The sequence below is a fragment of the Corvus cornix genome, chromosome 23 (assembly GCF_000738735.6).
Source record: "Corvus cornix cornix isolate S_Up_H32 chromosome 23, ASM73873v5, whole genome shotgun sequence".
NCBI classification, from domain to species: Eukaryota; Metazoa; Chordata; class Aves; order Passeriformes; family Corvidae; genus Corvus; species Corvus cornix.
This window is the reverse complement of record NC_046352.1, coordinates 3,589,198-3,609,503: the sequence shown is the minus strand read 5'-3', so window position 1 is coordinate 3,609,503 and position 20,306 is coordinate 3,589,198.

Below are 20,306 nucleotides of genomic sequence, written 5' to 3'. Positions count from 1 at the left end.
ATCTGTTCCCTGTCTACAGCTCAGCTCTGTCAAGGGAGACTTGTCGTTTCCCTCACTGGTGGCAGCTCAAAAATGGTCCTCTGGGGAGGGTGGATTGCTGCTGTTGTCATCAAATGAATTAAAGTATTGATCTGCCAGGAGCCATAATCAGAAGCTACACAAACACTCCTATACCAGGCTGGAAACAGATGCTGCCAGGTGTCAGCTCTGAGGTCTCATGTTGTCACCTGGAGTAACTTTCAGCTTGAGAGAAAGCAAACTGCTTTGCAGATCTGCCAGTGCTGTGCAGCCACAGTGTATTTGGGGGATTCAGGCCCTGTCAGGGGGGTCATGATTCCTCACATCACTTTGCCATTATGACTGCTTAGCAAGTCCAGTGACCACATCAAAAGGGGCAGTGGAAAATTTTGCCAGAAAACTGAGACTTCTGAGTTCTGGAGGCGATATTTGTGTTATGTTGCACCAAGGCTGAACCAACCTGGCCACAGATTGTGGAAGAGTCTGGAAAGAGCTGTGAGGCTTGCGAGTCAGCATGGTTACAGGGAGTGGGATAATCCGGGCATCACTTTTATAGACCTCATTTCTTGTAGCAAATTTGCATAGATGAGTTCCAGTAGATGACAGGCCTATTTCAAGCAAGGCCAATGGATTACCTTGTACCGACATGCAGGCCCAAGGTATCCATTAGTCCTGGGTACTTTTTATTCCTTGTAACTTTCACATGGAAGCATGGAATATAGCTGGATAGCACTGAGGAACTTTTTGCTTCTATTTTTTAGGTCAGAAGGTGAGTACAGGTTCGATTTTATCACTGCCCCCTCAGCAGAGAGTCCAAGGACTGGCCTCCTGGCCCACCAGTTCCAGTTTTTCCTTCTGAATAAATCAGTGGGGAGGTGGGCAGGCACTGCAGAAGCAGCAGGAGTGTTCGTTTTTTAGCATCTAAACTACCCCTTTGCTGGGCAAATGGTGTCAATAAGCTTTCTCACATGTGGGGCAAATATATTCCATTTGAAAATATTTAAAGGCAACAAAACTGAACAGTGTGGGACCGCGGGGCCACCCAAAGCAGCAGTCAGGAGAGAAGTGTCTCTCAGGAGTCAAGGCTGCAACTAGGAGAGAGAAAGAATTGAACAATTTAACTGAATTTCTGTGACCTGTATTTCCAAGATCCCACATCAACCTTGGTGCACATTTCTGAATATTTTCAGTGTATATAAATTCTTTGTCTCTTCTCACGCTGAGGAATCACAGTCTGTGGAGCTGTGCCTCCTGTGGATGCTGTTCTACGTGACTTCTTCATGCTTCTCACAATTCCAGAGACCGCTCACATTTTGTCCTGCAGTCACAGTGCAAAGAGCCACCTTCTTCTGTTTGAAGAACCAGAGCCAGTGAACAAGTCACCTCTGGATAAGCCTTCAGCATGCACAACATTCTGCAGCAAAGATTTCTGCAGATAAATGACACACTGCCACTAGCTTTTTTTAATCCTTCCACAACTTTGTCCAGTTTATTTTGTTTTCTGTTTATCCCAGGGCCTGACAGCTTGCAGAGATCTCCCATGACAGAAGTGAGGTTTGTTATTCAATAAGGCGTAGGTAGGACTGTCAGGACAGCACAAAGCTCGCACCAATGCCTCTCCAGAATAGTAGGAACATAACATCAAATACCTATAGGAAGTCAGAGGAAAGATACTCTGTCCAGCAGCAGTAAATCTGTGAGTTTTAGAAAAAGGTAATCGGGGTGGAAATCATGGGTGAGGAGAGGCACGAAAGAATTGTCCGGACACTTTTCAAAGTAAAAAATACATTCAGTGCAGAATTGCAATACAGCCTATCTAAAGGCTCATCCTTTTCAGAATGCTCTACGGGTAGCCAGAAGGTGCTTTCAACTTCCCAGGGAAAATTCAATTCTCAGAACCAATAGTATTTACTATTTATATGACTTGCCACCTATCTAAATCATCTATTTGATAACCAAACCATTATAGAACTAGAGATTCAGTGAAGCAGGAGCATAAGGAACATTATGCAATAGAACATTTTTCCATCCACAGATGGAAATGCTGATTATTTAAATAGGCTGATGTGGGGGCCCAAAAGCACTTCTGGCAATGATGAGAGACAAGGCCCTCCCTGCACACCCACCAGACTGAGCACCCCAAACTGCCACTACTGGCTCTGAGCTGTCCTTGGGGTGTGCAGACGGTGCCTGATGACAGTGGCCCAGAGCAGGTGGTCCTGCAACTTGGAAAAAAACATTCTGAGAAGAGGCAGGAGCTCTGGGGCTGAGTGGCTGGCAGATAAACTTGATCAAAAGTGAACAAACGTATGCTGAAAAAGAGGCAACTGAGATTTGTATCCAGGCAACTGCACTGCAAAACTCTCCCGCAACTGCAAGAAACCCAGATTCTGTCGTTTGGTTGCACTTGGGTTTGCAGATACCATCCTTTTCCTCTGGCACTGCTGCAAGCTTGATCACTCTGCGAAGCAGAGCAGTCCACATGCAGACAGACAACGTGGAACATGGGGAGAGCAATGTGGGAATGTGAATTTCTCTCAACAAATGATTACCACTGGCACTGCTGTTTTCCAGTTCACTCTCCAGCAAAGCAATGCATCCTGTGGTAGTTGTGAGTAATTAAAATTCTGAGGGTTCTTTAGCAATGAATATTTTACTCTTTAAATATTGCCTGTTTTACCTGCCTGTAGTAAGACAATTTAGGGATTAGGAATCAGGCACTAAGCCCAGTATTTCCCTCCTCTTTTCGTTTCTTGATGGCAAAGAACTGTGGTATTGGGTTTATTCCTCCTTGCTTTCACAATATATTTCAGCACTGGACTAAGCCTGATTTGGTTAATTACCTTAGCAGTACTGTATTAATACATAATTAAATAACTTGTATAATTAGATTGAGACATCTGCTTATCCCTGGGGGAAGAAATCCCTCTGCAACAGCTCCCCCCAGCACTAAGTAGTATTTTCATTAGATACCCGACCTCTGGTTCTGCATTAGAAGCTGCACTGGTGTGGAAGCTTATATACCCCCTTTGCTTGCACTGCTTCAGAGTTCTCTTTCAAATTCCTATTCTGAGATCCTGAAGTTACATACAGTAACTTAAAGGTAAAATTAGAAGAATTTTCTTTCCATACCAGGCAGTGAAACTGACTTTTGCTAGAATGGGTTCTTACAAAACAGTTGTTTGTTCCTGTGTCAGCACTGTGGGTGGGTGGGGCACCAGTGACATTATTCTTATCTGGGTGAGGCAAGGCTCACAAAATGGTACTACAGACCTATCAGCTGCCTCAACAACTGCACCCCCACTGTTGGCTAGATTGGACTATGGGCAGGTTTAGACACCTGTTACAGCTGGGAATCATGGGTTCGGGGCTCTGCCTGTTCCTGAGAACACAGTGAGCACTTTCCTGTTAGCCTGCGCTGTTAACAGTGGGAATGATATTCCACTTGCTTTTCAGACACCTGTATTTTCTGGCTTGGATGTGTCCCACTCTGTGATTGTCAGTAAGCCTATACACTGGTGCTGATGATAGCAATACAGCCTTCCCAGTGGGAATGATATTCCACTTGCTATAGTTTGCAGCTTGGATGTGTCATCACTTCACTCTGACTGCTGTTCTGAATTCTTTACTTCCAAGTCCCACTTATTTGAGTCAACATTTCCTACAACCTTCTCAACAAAATTTTCTTGTTCTGAATTTAACTGTATTGTGGGCCATCAAACTCCCACTGCAGTCAACAGGCCCTCAGGATCTGGTCTTTCTCTACAGGACTGTCTCATCCAAGCTAGTGCCACAACTTGTATTTCTTGTATTTTGTTTTTCTCTTTGTTCCTGTGTGTTGCAAGTAGCTTACTGGCATGGACCCAGTACTTCTCAGAGCTCAGTTTATTCTGTGATTCTGTAATTGTGGATATAGAACAGCAGAGTTCAAAGTCAAATTTCTCTTTGTTCCTGTGTGGGGCCAGGAGTTGGACTCCATGGTCCTTGTGGGTCCCTTACACAAACCTGACAGAGTTCAAGAAGCATTTGGACAACATTCTCAGGCAGATACTGTGACTCTTCTTCACCCAGAGAGTGGCTGGGCACTGGCACAGGCTCCCCAGGGCACTGGTTACAGCACCCTGAGGGAATGGCCTGAAGTTGTGTCAGGGGAGGTTTTGGTTGGATATTAGGAGAAGGTTTGGGAAGGGAACAGGGGGGGCAGGCACTGATCTCTTCTCTCTGGTGACCAGTAACTAAAGTCACTTGGTCTGTTCCGTGGGAGGAGGCTGAGGGGAGACTCTTCACAGTTACAACTTGCAAGGAGGGCAACGAAGAAGGTAAAGGGCCTTGAGGGGACAGCATATGAAAATGCAACTGGTCTGTGTGCAGTTTTGGTCACCACAATATAAGAAAGATATTAAGCTATTAAAGAGCGTCCATAGGTACAAGGTGATGGAAGAAGTGATATTATTTATACAGCATATGAAAATGCAACTGGTCTTTGCATGGGTTCTGAAGCCATATGTACTCTGCATAAGCTGCTAGTTTTTGGTGTGGAATGCTGTGTTACAAGAACAACTTAAGTTGTTCATCACCTAGTGCTACAACACTACAGACGTCTGAATGTAGGTTGTGAGAAATCTTCAGAAGCAGAGACTGTTACAGCTCCACAAAGCTGGCAGGTGGGCAAATCTTAGAAAAGAACTGTTCACCTTTCCAACTGAACTGACTTCAGTTAATTGAATTTTTTAGTTATCAAAACCTTGCTCCCCTGCCTGATCTCAAACTTCCATTCTGCTGCTCCCCGTAAAGAAGAGAAAGATTTCTGCTGGTTCCAGTGACAATGCACTAAGTGGCCGTACACTGTAGTTACGCCTCTGAATGTAGCCCCTCTTCCAAATCAGCACCTGCCTTAGGGAGATGCATTGCCTTCAAGAGACATGAATTCCATGTAATTACAACTTAGACTTTATTCCATTAAACTCCTCTAAGCTTAAGGGGAAGAGCCTTAAGCTTGGCCAGACAAGATTTGCCTTCATTAACTCTTTCCTGTAGGAGACATAGAAGCCAATTTAGTGCTTTGACAGGATCTTCTATCTGTGAGTCACAGCTCTACAGAAGCTGCACCAGCCCTCACACTACTGCTGTTGGGAATCCTGCTGCTCAGGAGGAGCTGAGGATGAGGAGCCTGCTTGAGTGGGAAGAGCAGGTGCTGTAAGGGATAAACCTTTCGAGCCATGATACTGGACAAATGGATGTGTAGGGTCCTGCCGGGAAGACAGTGTTTTCTTGTGGAAACAAACAGCATTGAACTTCAGTCCCATAGAGAGTACTTACAGGTGGTCAGCACCATGGAAACATCAAAACATAGCTTCTGCCCTCCCTTTGGCCACTTCCTTAATCATTTAAATATTTCTATTAACTTGTACTTCCCTTTGACCAACTCACCCAGTAACTTCTCTTTGTGTGTTGCTTCTCAGCAACCTACAGATTTCTGCCCTCCTTTTTGAGCGAAGCTCAAAGATGGAAATATCAAACCTAGCCAGTTCTGAGGTTCATATCCCATTAAGTAAGTGCTCTTTTGTAATGATGATGCCACCAACAAATTTCATTTTTTCATTCTCTTCAGAGAAAGGGAAGTAGTGAGCAACTGGGGTAGAAGATAATGCCTGAGACAGCCAGGGACCTGGAATTCAGCTGTAGAGAGCTGATGCTGCTGGTGGCTCTTCACTGGTCCCATCCTGCCTGCACCCCGGCACACCGAGTACCCCATGTATCTGGCTCTTCTCACACTGAGAATGATTATGTGCTTCTGGAGAACAGGAATTAGGCACCAGCTTTCAAGACTACTCTGCTTCTGCAGAAGGTGAGTTCAGAAGGAAGGAAAACATAATTTTTTAATGAAATTAACTTCTCGGGACTGTGTCATAATTCTTGCACTTTTGGTGACTTGTCATCAGTCCTTTTGTGATAACTGAGCGGTATAATTCAGCTCATTGTCAAGACCAAGAGTCCTTCCTATCTTCTGCCTGCACTATCTTTGATCTGCTATAGTTGTGCTACTCCATATATTTATGCTTTGCTAGTATGGATTTAAAGAATCCCTGTAATTTTGTTGTTACTACAAATTATGCCTCGTTTAAACTCTCCACCTCAGGCACAGGCAGAAATTTTGTTTGTGGCAAGGCTGAGGTGCAAGTATTGGGAGATGAAGGGATGACGCTTCCCAGGTTGGCTTCCCAAACTGAGATGTTTTGAGAAATGTACAGATACAGAAAACCACATTGATTCCTCTAATGATGCACTGTTCCAGAGCTGATCTGTCCATATTGACAGGCCTTTTTACATTTTCCAATCGGATTTGGTGTAGGATATGAGTGTTCCTTTATTCACCCCACTCAGCACAGCATCTGCAAAGATGAGTTGCTGAGGAAGGCAAATTGTACAGAGAATGCTTCAAATCACCACACCTGCATCTGGTCAGACTCAGGAATTCTCTTGATCTTGTCAATCTAGTATCAATTCGAACATGGAGCAGAAGCAGCTGTTATTTTACTGCAGTGCAGTAACAGGATCTTGGGTGTCTATGGTTCAAGTCTATGGGTCAAGTGGCATCACTTGATCTTGTCAATCTAGTATCAACCTGGAGGTGTGTTTGGTGGGGGTTTAAAAGGGATCTTTGCACTTTACATAAAGCAACCACATGAATAAATACTCAGTTTAGAACAGATAAGTGTGTGTTCCTAGCTCAGTTCCACCTTAATAATGAAGCTTTTTGGTTTCCATTTAATGAGGCTGCCTGAGGCACTAAGTGTTTCTTTCCAAAATAACACAGAAGGTTGGTAATTTCAACCCAGAGTCATTCCCTGAGTGAGGTCAGGGGTAACAGGAGGCCTTAGCACCACACTGCACCAGCTGCCTGAGGCACTAAGTGTTTCTTTGCATAACGGCCAGAAAAAATCTGCACCTTAAACCTCTGCTCCTTTGCTGCTGCTGGTGTCCCTGCCTGCCACTCCCGGAGAGCTCTGCTCCCCTGCCTAGACCTTCTCCAAAAGCCAAATGGTATTTTTCTGGTTTGCTGGGTCTGGTGTCTTCCAGGCAGAAACAAGAGTGATAGCCAGTGTGCAGCTGCATGCCCTAGCCTCTTCCCATCTGGTGCACAAAACTCATCCCTGCCCAGAACTCCCGTGTGGTCATCCAGCTGTGGTGGTGCTGACAGGAATATTTGTATTTACCTGCAGTGAATATGAGAACATAGAAGCCAGAGTTAATTTCCAGCTTTAGACAAATACCTTTGCTGCCTGTACATTCTGAATTCTCTGTGCAACCACCTATTACTTAGGAAAACAAGCTGCTTCTGAAAAGCTGATTATTCAGAAGTGTGAATTTTGGAGACTGATTTCTTACCCTCTGTAATTTTACCTTGTCTTTTGAAATAAAAAAAGAGCTGTTCTTTACTGTGGAAAACAAGCTGCTTCTGAAAAGCTGATTGTATGTCATACCTGTCAGGATACTGATCTGCACCAAGCATGTTAATGTTCCTGAAGGGTTTGAGATAAGAGCTGTACTTTATTCGTACTCAAGATGACTGGACAATTGTTAATATTGAGGTGTATGTAGCAGCTTTAGAAAGCAGCTGATTGGTCTTCCTTCACAAATACAATCTTGGTCCATCCTGTATGCCCAGTAAGTACCATAATGACTTCGAGCATGTGCATGGTACCGCAGTGTCTCTCTGCATTATGTCTCTCCTGGCTTTCCTGTGCATGTGCACAGACATGAATACCTGCACATGCCCATCTCTACAAGTGGCTCTTCATCCAGGAGGAGGCAGGGATAACCCACCAGCTCTCCTCACCCCACTCCACCTCCAGCAGGATTAGGGAAAAAGATATACACACATCCACCAACATGCACCACAGCCTTTAGCTTGCTGTATCACACGCTCTAGAGTTCTTCAGCTCAGAGATACGCCCCAGGGGATTAAAAGTAATAAACAAAACAATATTAAAAAGCTGTATCAGTTACACAACAGACCTTAATGGCTCCAAAGGAAGCGCTCAAATTTAGTCAAAAAATGATGTTGTGATCTTTTATTGAATCAATGAAATTTAGATTAGGCAGTCACTAAATTCCTGTTTACACAACAGACCAAAATGAATCAGAGAGAACAGTTAATATAAATGTGCGAGGTACACTCACTGTGATTAGCTGTAGTCATATGCAGTCCTGCAACTGAATTTAGCCATAAAACTAGAGAGGAAGAGAACTAGAGAATGAATCAGAGAGAACATTTAAACTTGCAGAATTCTTAATTTGGTGAGTGACAGTTAGAAAAGTTAGTGGCTAGTAAATTTTTACAACTTTTTGGGTGGCTGTACCTTTTGGCAAAAATTTATTTTTGCTTTGCTCGAATTTTTAGCATGATGCCTAAATGTCTTTCATCTAGGACATCTAGGAGCACAGATAAGAAGTCAAAGTAGAATCTGTCTGTAAGTGTGAAACTGCCCTGAGAAGAGGCAGCATTTCTCAGCACCATTTCTGTATCAAGGAAAGACACCAGCATTACCTGTCAGTTGAGAGGAGGCCAAGTCTGGGCCCATCTCAGACACCAGTTGAAATAACTGGATTGACCATTGGAACAGGGGCTCCAACTGCCTCTGGGCAGAAACATCTGGGCCTCCTGCACTCAGTGAGCAGCTGCTGCTCCTGTTGCTTGGGAATGGTCTGCGATGAGCAGCTGTGTTGTGTCAGGACATCTAGTCACTGGGATGGCAGTGCAGCGCATGCTCTGCTCCCTTGACCAGGCCCAGGGAACAGGGAGGCTCAGGACGAGGAGGCTCGGCATGGAGGGAGCAGAGCTGGGACTGCTGTGCACAGCGAGGGACCTGCGACAGCATCAGAACCTGCTGAATGCAGCTGGATCTGAGGCCAGTGGGAGGACTGAAATAATTCAAGGAATAAACAACCCCATGGGCAATGTTCGATATTATTCATTCTCTGTGTGACTGTGCAAAAGCTAGCTCCTTCATTAAGCCTTGCCAGGGATATTGGCATTGTTCTTATTTTTACATAGGTTTTCAGAGCCATATCATCCAGCAAATCCCTGTAGGAGGGCATCCAGGTTTCCACTGAGGTCTGGGACTGCGGAGTTGTGCCGCTTGAAAGACCCTGCCAAGATTTCATTATGCATAAGCACTAATTTCAAGAGCCAGACCTGCATATTTGTGTTTCTGGTATCCCTGTCTCCAGTGATTCCCAACTCCAGAAGTGAGAGCCGGGTGGCAAAGTTCTGTCTTTTATTAAATAAAAAGACTGGGAACAGCAAACAGCAGAGGAAGATGAGAAATTCCCATTTAACTCCTCCCTCACCAAGGCATTGTGCTTAGATTATGCTTTTGGCTTGTTCTGCTTAATAGAAGTAGAACTTCCCATCATGGACTGTTTACACAGTAGTGATGGTTTATGTTTGATCAAATGATCTTTGTAAGTTTTATATATTTCAGAAATTCATTAATAGAATAAATCATTTCCAAAGGCTGAAGATTGGATTGCATTTCAAACTTTCATCTGCTGTATATAAATCAGTAAATCTTCAAATTTTTGGTAGCCAATTGCTTTTGATATTTATATCCATTTTTAAGGGAATCCTGTATATTTTTTCTGACCTCGACTCATATTCATGTCAACTCTCCATGATGCAGTGCTGTAATAGCCTTTCAAATTATTCAGTGACATGCTGCAAAATATCATACTTGGTTAAGCTTTTTCTGTTCTTTCTTACTTTCCTGAGGAATCCTTTGCACACACTGCATACGTTTGTAATGAATAGAATTGTAGGAGAGATGGGTTCCAATAGATCATGGAGCATATGTCATTAGGAGAATAATGCCAGTTCTTTCACTGAACCCAGTGTCTCTTTTCAGGTATACAGCCCTAGAGAAAGGCTGGACTCTTGGGGACAAATTTGGGACTGAACATGTGCATTTTTGGCTGTGGAATTATGTGTAATTAGGAAAGACCAGCTACAAGAGTGACACACCTTGCTGCTGGCAGTCTCAGCTATCCACTGTCGAGAGCTCAGCATCCCGTCAGGAGCCTGGGTAGCTAATGGGCTTTGTTTCGCTGAATAATCCTGCCTTTGAGCAGCCAAGGGCCAAAACTGCAGCCTCAGGATTGATGCTGGTCCATGCCTGTCTCCTCCTCCAGGCTTGCAGTGGGATGGTGGCAACACCTGGCCCCACAGGAAGAAAGTGCTGCCCACCTCCCAGTGCAGCGGTGGACCTGTGAGCTGTGATGCATCAAGCCCCTGGTGCCACAGGATCATCAGCACATGTGCAGCTCAGTGCACAGCACAGTGCCCACCTCTTCCTGCACTGCCCACCAGAAGAACTAGTTGGCTTCTGGGCTTGGGGGGACCAAGTACAGCTGCTGCAACAAAGCACTGATTTGGACTTGGGTACTCCAGCCCTCCATGCTGGGACTATTGGAGCCAGCAGATGAGGTGGCCCACATCCCTTCCCTCTGCATTGGAGGCACTTGGTCATTTCTGTGCACCAATGGGCAGGGTGGCTCGCTGCTGTTAAGGACATTAACTGCAGCCTCCTGAAAGGCTTTTCACGTCGGATCAATATGTGTACGAGTACAACATGTCAATGGCCACACACAGATCTCCTCATCCATTTGTAAAATGGGAGCAGAGACAGTGACCTTTGCCAAGGGCTTGGGTGAACAATGAACAATCAGGGTGGGCACCAGGAAATTAATCACTTCTAAAAATTAATCTTTGTCTCTGTGCTCGCAAGGGATGTCTTAATTAAGCCAGCTCCAGACTTCATCTGGGGCTTGAGGCCCAAAGTGATTTGTGGGAAAAGACAAGGACAACAAGAAACAGACATGTCTGGCAATGCTGGGAGAGGGTGCCTCAGAGGCAAGTCTCTGAGCCGGTTTGAGGGTTGGCACAGGATAAAGGGTGGAGGAGGCCAAAAAATGAGGATCTGAGATTGTTTGGGCGTCATGGGAAGTGTGGGTCTTGGATGCTTGGACCCTGCAAAGGGGGGGACCTCCTTCCTAAGCACTCCCACAGTTTAGAGCACCAAGACTGGACTGCGTGGTAATCAAGACCAACCTGGGACATTAAAAATGACCTTTATGGTAAACCAGGTGGGGCACGTTGGCTCCTGCAGCTGGTGTGCGGAGATGGCCAGTTAGTCCTTAGCCATGGGCCGGGCGCGGGGGCGGCTCGGCCCCTCTCCCCGTTGGGTTTTGGCTGCTGTAAGGGGCGGAGCGGCCGCCGATTGGAGGAGGGCGGTTCATTCATGCCGAGCTGCCCCCGGCCACGCGGCGGGCGGCCGCTGCCGACGGGATTGGCCGGCGGAGGCGCTCGGCGGGGCAGCCCGCCCGCCATAGGGGCGCCGCCGGCGGGGGGCGCCGCCCCGCGCTCCCCGTCGCCATTGGCCGCGCCGGCCCCGCCCCCGCGCCCCATTGGCCCGCCCGCTGCCGCGGGTGGCCCGCGCCGCTGTGCGCCGCGCCGTGTGCGCCGCGCTTTAGAGCCGCGCGCCGGGGCGCGGGGCCGCCGCGCGTCGGGGTGCATGAGCGCGGCGGAGCGCGGCAGGTACTGCGCGGCGGCGGCCATCGCGTACTCGTGGTGCATCATCTTCTGCACTTCGCGGTACGTGGTGCCCTGGTGCAGCCGGTCCCGCCACTGGTGGTGCGCCAGCCCGACGGCGTGCCCGGCGGCGGGGGCCAGTCCCTGCAGGTGGGCGGAAGGTGCGCGCCCCCACCACCCCACCGCTGCCCAGTCCGTGCCGGCGCTGGGCAGAAAGCGGCGGCGGACAGGTCCTCGCGGGGCCCCGGCGGGCCACCCTTGGCGTGCTCGGCCGCCCAGCCACCCGCCGCGCTGCCCGCCGCCGGCTGGTGCACCAGGTGCGGGCGGTGGTGATAGAGCAGCGGCTGCCCCGACGGCGGTGACATGGGCGGCAGGTGGTGCGCACCGCCCTGGTGGTGCAGCGCTGGGGCCGGCGGGCCCAGCATTCCGTTGAGGCCCGCATAGGGTTGCGCCGGCGAGGCCGCCAGCTCGTGGCCGCCCGCCTCCTCGGCGCCCAGCGGGTCGCGTAACCCCTCTAGGTCGTCGGAGCTGGGCGCGTCCTCGTCCGACGGCTCGGGAGGCCCCAGCGGCGGCACATCGGCCTGCGTGAAGCCCAGCTTGATGCGCCGCTGCTTGAACTGCTTGGCGAATTGGAACCGGCAGATCGTGGTTTGCGAGAAGACGTTCCCGTAGAGAGTGCCCAGCGCCAGCCCCCACTTGTTGAGCAGCGGCTTCAGCTTGCACATGTTCTTGAAGCTCAGCTGCAGCGCCTCCTGTGCCGCAATCTTGTCCAGGTTGGTGGGGCTGCCCGTGCTGGAGTCCGTCTCCTCCAGGTTCTCCAGGGCGCCCTTGACGCCCACCTCGATGGACGTCCGCTTCTTGCGCTTCCGGCCGGGAGTCCGCCAGGGAGGTGATCTCGTGCGCCGAGGGCTTGGGGGCAACTTGAGGAAGTGGCTTCTCCTTCTGCCGCCGGTTGCAGAACCAGACCCGCACCACCTCTTTCTCCAGCTGCATGTCCGCCTGTGCGTAAACGTCCTCCATGGGGGGATGCGGGACCCCGGCCGGCGTCATCCGGCCGCGGGGGCCGGGCAGTCACTGCACGGCGCCGGGCAGCGCGTGGTGCAACGGCGACGCAGTCTGAGAATAAATTAAAGCGCGTCCCCCGCTGCCCGCGCCCGCTGCGCCGCCGTCGGCCGCTGCGGCTCCGGCGGGCGAATAAATAGAGCGCGGGGGCGCGGAGCGGGCGGCCGGGCGGCTGCGCGAGGAAGGGAATAAATTAGAGATCGCAAACCTTTGGCTACTGCTGCGGGCGGTGTCCCCCCGGGCGGGCCGGGCAGAGCGGGAGGGGCCGAGCCGGGGACGCCGCCGCCCCCGGTGCGAGCTCCGCGCACGGTTAGAAATAAATAGAGACGGGCCGGGAAATGGTTTGGAAGGAGATACAAACAAAAACCGAAACCCAAGGGAATGGACCGGACTGAACCCACCAACGGGAGAAATATTTACTATAACATAAATAGAAACGTACCCTCGCAGTCTACATTGGTTTTGCAATAGCTGAGCCTGCAAAGACGACACGAGACCGGTTCCTGGGTAAATGGTTTATGTAAGTAATAGCGGCGCCGCCACCGGCCCCGACGGCCGGCCTCCCCCGGCAGCACCGCTCCCGGCCGGGCGGGCTCCTCGGGGGGCTCGGCGGCCGCCGCAGGGGAGCTCGGCGGGGCCCCGCCAGGGCAGGGCAAATCCCGCCGAGCACCGCTGGTGCGAACCGCACCGCACCGCCCGCGCCCGGGATGTCGGATCGGTAAAACACTGCAGAAGGTGCGGGGACACGGCAGGGCACAAGAGCACCGGGCGATATGTGGGAGAAAAGTTACGTGCGGGCTGTTTTCTGCTCACACTGCGGAGAGTTACGCAGCGTGGTTTGAGTAGAAGGAATCTACTTAGCAACACCAGTGTGCACGTATTACCGCTGCCACAAAATATTCGGGCATGAAACCACGAAAAGGAAAGCTGCGAGACCATTCCCCCCAAGAAATGAGAATGAAAACCCTGTACTTTCAGCCTTTCTTGGCATAACCAACCCTCACATGCAACTTTTCTTGGTGCTGCAAGAGAAGGTTTAAAGTAAAGGTGCAGGTTTCAAAAGTTCTCCCAACACACAAAACACCGCAGGAATCCAAGGACCTGCAAAGGCAAACTTTACTATGAGATTTCAATGAAGTATTTAATCAGTGCAACACCTCTGTATGGGAACATAAGTGCCAGATGTCCGAGAACATTAGTAAATTCTTGCCAACTAAAAAGAAAGAATTTGGTTTTTTAAAGCTTCTATTTTCACAGCACATAATTTGTACTGAGTAAAGTGGGGAAACTATCCTTTAAAAGAATTATACACAAATTGCAATGCACAATGCAGCGCTTTTGATAAAATAATCCCTTTCAAGTAATATACACCCCCACCAAAGGCACAAAATGCAAAAAAAAAATCAAACTGCTGCGAAGACAAGAATAATGAAACATTGAAAATAACTGCTCAAAGTGACTTTATTTTAAAATCTCAAAAATCAGTTTACTAGAATTTGAATAGCATTTACTGTCTTGTTTGTATCACAAAGTGAACCACTTCTTTACAGGGTATTTGATGATAAGTGAGATTTCATATTATGCTCTTCATGCCAAGGGAAGTTATTAATACCCTAACCCACAAAAAGGAAACTAATGCTGTAGCAAAAGCTGACAGAACACACACCACACACTAAACCCTTGGATCTCTACAACAGCCCTACCATCCTCTGCTCTTCCATAAAAACCAGTCCCATTACCAATGCTTAGCTATTTAGAAATTAGTAAATATTCCGTAAAAACGGCAAAACTTTTCGAATTCAACCCTTGAATCATCATCCTCTTACTTTTTTACTGGAGTGTATCACCTAAGCTACTACATCAGGACAGATTCTCAGAGTTGGAAATTAATTTAAATGCTGTCACGATACATTGACTCAAAGCATGACCAAACACTAAAAACAATGGTACATGTGTGGGGAACACATGAGGTAACAGCTATTCTTCTGCCCTTAAAGGCTGGCTGTCACACAGAAATTCTGAAGCAAAGGCTCCAGTTACAGTTTTTCTTTAAAAAAACAAACAAAAAAACCCCCGTCTTTTGTTCATTTTTGATTTTGTAGGTTACTGAAATGTCTCCTACTATAGAAAATCAGCACAATTAAACATTCAATGCAAACACCTTCCCTTCTGAGTATCAATATAAACCCTGTTTGCCATCCAGGTTAGTTCAGAATGAAGTCCTCCCCAGCACTCACAGCACATCTCCATCCATTAGGAGAACGCAATGTGAAAACTGACGCAGTGGGGCTGCCAGCACCTTATACAATCTGACACACCAAACAACCCAAGGGTCGCTCAGCAATGAGAGATACAAAGAGTATTTTATTTTTGCTGCTCAACAGCATAAAAAGAGCTAATAGATAGGCAAACCTTTGGGGCATTTGATTTTTAGAACAGTCTGAGCACTGCAGCACTGCAAGTCTCCCTCTAGTAATTGCTATTTAATCCCTGACCAGGAAAACTAACAAGTTATTTTATGTAAGTAGTATGAGGTAATGCTTTTACCTAGTGAGAAAACAACCAACAACAACAACAAATCTGCTTTTCTTTAATGTACCAATAGCACAGTCCTACCTTACTCCTGCTTTACTATTGGATCTACACTTCCTACTTTGTATATTTACTTTGTTGGAGCATTGTAAATAAGTATTTGTACAGGATTTCCCATCAGCACAGACCTAAACCCCTCTCACACTGGCAGCGCTCCCGTTCCTTAGAAGAGCATCTGCCTGGGCCAAGGCACTGCTCAGCAGCAGGTTGCTCCTGGTTAGAGCAATGCCCAAGAATGACAACAGCAGCCCAGTGCGACCATAGGACTGACAGAGCCCAATGCTCTCCCCTCTGGACTGTGGGCAAGGCAAGCAGATCATCCCAGTCCCTGGTGATGGATGACACCCTCCTTGGTCACTACCTCAGCTCTCCTCAACAGTCTGAGATGTAAGCCCTGGGTCACCAGCAGAGCCCACACCAAGGGCTGCATTTGCCGGGTTACCAACTTCGCCATCTGGCCAAAAGACTCTGCCCAGGCAAAGGGTTGGCACAGCAAGCTCATGCCCTTCTGTGAGCGTGAGAAGCGAATAGCATTTTGGGAAGCACAGCTGCCCTCCCCATGTACCTGGAGCACACGGTGCAGTCTCTAAAATTACTAATAACCAGTTTATAAGATGACAGCATTTGGGTTATCGGTAATTTTAGCAAAGGGAAAAAGTGATACCCTACTGAATGTTGTCTGCCTTACAGAAAACAGCAGTGTCCTACGACTTTTCCTAAGCACGCAGGAAAGCTAATTGGCAACTGTTCACCTTTCTACAAGTGCAAGTGGCAGCAATAATAGTCTAATACAAGAAATCTGGAAGAAAATGGATACTGGAATAGCAAACTGCTGTGCTGTAGTCACTTCTGCAGTTGTTATACAGCAAGCACTCCCTGCTCTTTCAGTGGAAAGCATAAGATGAACATGGCATTACTAATTACGAGTGACTGTGCTTCACTAGGCAGCACTGTGCTGGGATCAGGCATGGCTCTGGCTGGGGCAGCAGTCAGAAAGACCAGCTATGTAAAGAGATTATAGTGTTTCAGCTGCTGCCTTAGCTCATTAGGGGCCAGTTTGCATCCAGGAGTGGGCAAAATTGGGAACAAGACTATGGCGCTAATGCTGATGCTCTGAATCTTCAATTACAAGATTTGCTTAACCCAATGGTACTGAAATCTCTCCTTCTAGGGAAGAGAGCAAGAAACAAACCAACGGTATAATTAGCATAAAATTAAAATATATGCAAACAACATTATCACAGGTCTGCTTCTGGTACCTGTGCTCATTTCAAACAACCCAACTGTAAGAAAAATATGAGGCAGCTAAGGAGAAGTAATTCCAGAATTGTGGAGTTCTGCCCTGGGGCAGGACCCAAAGCTCCAAGTCACCAGCCAGGATGTGCTCATTTCAAACAACCCAACTGTAAGAAAAATATCCCCATGGGAGCCACAGCCACTGAGCACCCATCCTCAGCACATGACAAGCAGCAAGCATCTGCTGGGGCTGATCTGCTCTGGAGGACAAGAGGGCAGCAGCCGCTGGCAGTAGACAGAGCTTTAGCACTTTAAAATAAAACTAGAACACCCCCCACACCACCTCCGCTTGCTCCTGCCCTTTGGTCCTGCTGAGCAGCAATATTACACTTAATGAGACCAGACACTGTCATCTACGGACAGTGTAAGCCTACAGAAAGCCTGTTTTTTGGAGCTGCCCATTTCAGGAAGGTACATTGGTCATGCGCACATACACACAAAACAGGGATGATGCTGCTCAGAAGCCCACATTGTACTTGCTGAAGCGCAGTGGCAGTTCCCATGAGAGATTTTAACGAGTTCCTTCTCTGTGTGTTTCCTATCTACACTTGCAACAAATCACAAGTGGGAGGAATGCTGAATAAGGAATATGAAATATTCATAAGGTCTGATCTAACATGCACATTATATCATGTGCTCTCAGCAGTTTATGAGCCAGGGAAACAATGTAACCAGAACACCTTTGCAAGGCTTACAGGAAAATAAAGAAATGTCTTTAAAGTTTGGCATGAAAAGCATTCTTCATTGCAGCGAGTGTGGTGGTACTACACAAATGCCTTGACCAGGCAGAATGCTCCTGAAGAATCTGGTACAGTGATAGAAAGCAGATTGCCCCTGTGGAGCTGAGAGAAGCCAATGCCCACAAAGAAACAGGTCCTGGATGCTGGTGGTAACTGCTAAGAGTTTTGGCCCTAGAGAATCTGGTACAGTGATAGAACCAGCTTCCTTAAACATGCTGACAGAATAGCCAGCTTAGAGATATTCTGTGGGAAACACTGTTCCACAGCTGTTAGGGGTGCAGCTCCTGAGACAGAGCTGAGCAGCTTCAGTGAGCCATCCACATATATATGATATCTGGAAGAAGACTTTTGTGCACTTGTTCATTGATTTACTTTGAAGGATTCTACTGATCCCTGACTGCAGAGCTGGTATTTCTATGGAGCATCCAACACCTCTTGTGCAACCCAGAAAAGTACAATAAAATTTAAAGATCTCCATTTGCCTATTGGCTCTCTGATACCGGTAATAAAAATTACAGAACAGATTTTCTCAAAAAAACCCCCAAAACCCCAAACCAAACACATAATCTCAGTTGCATAGCCTTTAGTGTGATTGAGAGGTACTAATACACAGCGAGTCCAAGATGCAAATGTGTAAATTCATTTCCTAGAGTTTTGTCTGGCTACAAATTTATGATCCAGCCCAAACATAAAGACATCTAACGCAATAGTCTGACTCTTTATTCTGCAAATGACTGCAAATCTCAAACGTGACTGAAAAAACCATCTCCAATTTAAAACTAATTATATATTTTAAAAATCTCATGTACTACGTTTCCCTCATTGCCCGTCCTTCTGTTGGTTTGTCTGTAACCAGGTTAGCAGCAGCTCTGATAGCATTTTAGAGGAAAGCCTGCGTTGTAGCACTTCTCCTAATCGCCCAAATCCTAAACATTTCTCATAACCCTTAAGAAAGTGAACAGGGGATCTGGGAGTAAAATTTGCAACTTAATGTCATATCTTATGATATCACTTCATGAGAAGTAAGAACACTGGGGAAAATCTCACACTGCTGCAGCTCTTTTTGCTGAGGTGCCTCAGCAATCCATGTAAATTAAATCTTCTTCCCACTAGAGCGACTGAAAAATCCCTCTGCATCCCTCACTGTGCGCACAGGCAGCATTGGTCCCCACAGCACAGCTCTGCCCGCACCGCACCACTGAGCCCAGCACACAGGAAAGCACTTTTCCCAGATCAGGTGTCCTCAATCCACAGCACTTATCAGCCAGGAGCTGAAGACACAACACTCGACTGCACTTGTCAGCATGAGCTGGAGCTCCATGCTCTGCCAGATTCATACCACAGGCCATGTGCATAAAAATAACCCCATGCTGCTGCAAGTGCAGGAATGAGGGCAGGGGACAATGTCCAACACCACGGCATGTCATTGCTCCTCCAGACAGGGACATGGACCTTAATCCTGAAGAAGAGAAATTCAGAGTTGCACCCTAACCCCCACCTGTGTCCTGAACACTGAGTATTCTCAAGCTCCTGGCACTCTGCAGAGGACACAAAGGCATAAGCTCCCAAATGCTTTGACACCTCAGCCCATGCCATGGCATGGAAAAAACATGATGAAAACGGGGGGAGTACAAGGGAAGCAAGATGTCAGGTCACGTTTGACAACACTTTTCATCCCTTTCTACTTGGCCCATCCTGTGAGCCTGTCACACAGACCTGGACTCAGTGAGAGGAGCACCATCACAGTGTTCTGGGACAGGCAATATTTAGCTGTCAGGTCCAAGTCACTCTCTGAGCCTCAGGGGAAGTGAGAGCCCTCCTGGCAGCAGAGCCAGCCCTGCCCTGGGCAGATGGAGAACTGCTGTCCCCAGCACCAGCAAGGCTGGGCCAGCCTGCAAGGTTGCTCCCAGCAGCCAGGGTTAATATCAAACACTCCAGATATTGATTAAATTCTCTCCCTCTTAATGACGTTGACCTGCACCCATTCCATGGTGCTTTTAGAAATAGTAATTAAAGACATAACAAGTGTTCCACTAGGACGATAACAAGGGTTTCATGCCCAATTGATCACCTCTCACTATTTATTTCTGCCTTTTGCTTTGCCTGGGGACAGTTAAATGGTAGCTCTGTCATTAGTTTAAGCAGAGGTTAAAGGTGATCAATAACAAGGGATTGCAGCCCACCATGATTTATGTGGCACTTGTACAATTGATGCGCTTTGTCCCCCTACATCTCCTGGGGGACCCTGCCCTCCCCATGGGCTGGCTAGCCCCAGGGGCCATGCAGCACCTCACCTAAACACACCTGCAGCAGGTGCTCCAGTGGCACTCCCCTGGGAGTGCTGCCCTCAGAGCTGTGATGTGGCTTTGCTCTCAGGAGCTTTTTTGTGCAAAACATCAGATTTAGCTCCATGGGGCAAGAGGTATGGAAGAGAAATACTGTCATTTCTTCAGCGCTGGCCCAGCCATGGCACATGGAAGTTAGGAGCAGGCATCAAGGGGATCCTCAACAGCATAAATCTTCTCTTGAGTCCTGTCTGTCCTTCTTCCTGCGCCTATGTCACTGCCTCCCCGAACTCTGCTGCTTCAAACACTTGCTGACACAGGATCGTTGTTTTACTGGTAAGTCCTTTCTGTGCCTATACATCTTGATTTTTACGTTTTTTACCCCCATAACAAGCAGCATAGGCAATTCCAGCACAGAATAAATATTATTGTTGTTATCTTGCAAGGCTGTGGTGACTTCACTCTGCTGCCCATTGCATTGAAAATTGGCAAATCTCCAGGCTGGAGTTTCAAGGGATAATTTGTAGATTGAATGTTATCCAGCACAGTCTTGGAAATGCCATTGTGCTGGAAACATATTAGACAACATTGTCATGTGGCACAGCCCTTGCCCTGTGCATGGCAGGACATACAGCTGATGGTTTTGTGATGCCACATCTGAATTTGCAGAACAGGCATCCTGTCTTAAACATACACAAACATTCCCCTCAAAAGGCATCACTA